General features: G+C 47.1%; 1 long non-coding RNA gene across 1 annotated transcript; it reads left to right on the top strand.

Moving 5' to 3' along the window:
* Window positions 1-117: 117 nt before the first annotated feature.
* LOC115949226 lies at window positions 118-2,629 on the top strand. The gene is made up of 3 exons (XR_004082800.1): window positions 118-250; window positions 1,301-1,389; window positions 2,560-2,629. It is a non-coding gene; the product is annotated as an uncharacterized LOC115949226 (long non-coding RNA).

Consider the following 2,629-nt stretch of genomic DNA (forward strand, 5'->3'; position numbering starts at 1 on the left):
GGATTTATTTTGATATTTAGGGGATTTTTTGGGGGTTTATTTGGGATTTTTTTTTGATGATTTTCTGGGAATATTTGGGGTTGTTTTGGGGGTTGTACTTTGGGTTTTTGGGGTGCCCTGAGCCCGTGGCTCCCCCAGATCCGCATCGACAAACTGGTGGACAAATGGTCGGGCTCCATCGAGATCGGGGTCACCGCCCACAACCCCAACAGCCTCGAGTACCCGGCCACCATGACCAACCTGCGCTCAGGTGAGCCCCAAAAATCCCGGGGAAAACACCCCAAAAATCCCGGGGAAATCACCCCAAAAATCCCGGGAAAATATCCCAAAAATCCCGGGGAAAACACCCCAAAATCCTGGGAAAATATCCCAGAAATCCTGGGGAAAAAAATCCTAAAAAATCCTGGGAAAATGCCCCAAAATCCTGGGAAATTGTCCCACTCGAGTACCCGGCCACCATGACCAACCTGCGCTCAGGTGAGCCCCAAAACCGCGGGAAATCGCCCCAAAAATCCAGGGGAAAACACCCCCAAAATCTCAGGAAATAGCCCCAAAATTTCAGGGAAAACGTCCCCCAAAATTCTGGGGAAAAAATCCCTGAAATCCCAGGAAACAACTCCAAAAATCCTGGGGAAAACAGTCCAAAAATCTCAGGAAATAGCCCCAAAAATCGTGGGGAAACATTCCTGAAAATTCTGGGAAACATCCCCAAACTCCTGGGAAACAACCCCCAAAAATCCGGGGAAAATATCCCTGAAAATCCAGAGAAATAGCCCCAAAAATTCTGGCAAACGTCTCCCAAAACAGCTGAGAAAACACCCCAAGATTTTGGGAAATAGCCCCAAAAAATCTGGGAAAAAAAAAATCCCTGAAATCCTGGGAAAACGCTTCAGGAGTTCTGAGAAACAACCCCAAAAATCCTGAGAAAATACCCATGAGCTCCTGGGAAAAAAAATCCTAAAAAATCCTGGGAAAATGCCCCAAAAATGCTGGGAAAATCCCTAAAAATCTCTGAAAAATCCCATAAAATTTCCCAAAAAAATCCTTCAACGTTTCTGGATAATGCCCTAAAATTCCCAGAAAATCTCCCAAAATTTCTAGGAAATGCCTTGAAGTTCCTGGAAAATCTCCTGAAATTTCCAGAAAATCTCTCAAAATTTTTAGAAATTCCCCTAAAATTTCCAGAAAATGCTCTAAATCTCCCAGAAAACGTCCCAAAATCCCTGGAAAATGTCCCAGAATTTCCAGAAAATGCCCCAAAATCCCATAAAAAGCCCCAAAATGTGAATTTTTCTGCCAGGGACGATCATGATGAGCGGCTGCGGGATCCTGACCAACGGCAAAGGGACGCGCCGGGAGTACTGCGAGTTCAGCCTGGACGAGCTGCAGGTGACCCCAAAAAACCCCAAAATCCACCCAGAATCCACCCACGGGACCCCCAAAATCCACCCCGGGCACCCCAAAATCGGGGGGAGCCCTGGACACCCCAAAATCCCAAAAATCCCCCCAAAAAAATCTCTTTGTGTTGCAGAAATTTGAATTATTTTACCTCCCAAATTTCTCATTTTAAGCCCCAAAATTCCCCCAAAATCTGCTCCGAGCGCCCCAAAATCGGGAGGAGCCCTTGACACCCCAAAATCCCAAAAACCCCCTAAAAAAAATCTCCTTCAGATAGAGAAATTCTGATAATTTTGCTTCAGGGATTTTAATTTTCGAAGCCCCAAATTCCTCCAAATCCATCCAAAATCCACCCACGGGACCCTCAAAGCCCCCCAGAACCCCCCGAATTTTTAGGGTGCCCCCAAAATCCCCCAATTTCCCATTTGGGACCCCCAGAACCCCCCAAATTTTTGGGGTGCTCCGAAATTTTCCCTTCCTCTGTTGTCCCCAACCCATCCTGGGGTCCCTGGGGACCCACATGGGGGTTTTGGGGTGAATTTGGGGGTTTTTTGGGGTGAATTTGGAGTTTTTGGGGTGAATTTGGGGGTTTTTTGGGGTGAATTTTGGGGGATTTGGAGGTAAATTTGGGTGTTTTGGGGTGAATTTGGGTGTTTGGAGGTAAATTTGGGTGTTTTGGGGTGAATTTGGGTGTTTGGAGGTAAATTTGGGTGTTTTGGGGTGAATTTGGGTGTTTGGAGGTAAATTTGGGTGTTTTGGGGTGAATTTGGGTGTTTGGAGGTAAATTTGGGTGTTTTGGGGTGAATTTGGGTGTTTGGAGGTAAATTTGGGTGTTTTGGGGTGAATTTGGGTGTTTGGAGGTAAATTTGGGTGTTTTGGGGTGAATTTGGGTGTTTGGAGGTAAATTTGGGTGTTTTGGGGTGAATTTGGGTGTTTGGAGGTAAATTTGGGTGTTTTGGGGTGAATTTGGGTGTTTGGAGGTAAATTTGGGTGTTATTTGGGGTTTTGGGGTGAATTCTGGCAGTTTTGGGGTGAATTTGGGGTTTTGGGGTGAATCCTGGCAGTTTTGGGGTGAATTTGGGGGGGTTTTGGGGTGAATTTGGGGTTTTGGGGTGAATCCTGGCAGTTTTGGGGTCGGGGTGACCCCGGCTGTCCCCGCAGGAGGGCGACCACATCGGGCTGACCCGGAAGGCCAACAACGCCCTGCACTTCTACATCAACGGCGTGGACC

This window comes from Geospiza fortis, unplaced genomic scaffold (genome assembly GCF_000277835.1).
Source record: "Geospiza fortis unplaced genomic scaffold, GeoFor_1.0 scaffold1065, whole genome shotgun sequence".
NCBI classification, from domain to species: domain Eukaryota; kingdom Metazoa; phylum Chordata; class Aves; order Passeriformes; family Thraupidae; genus Geospiza; species Geospiza fortis.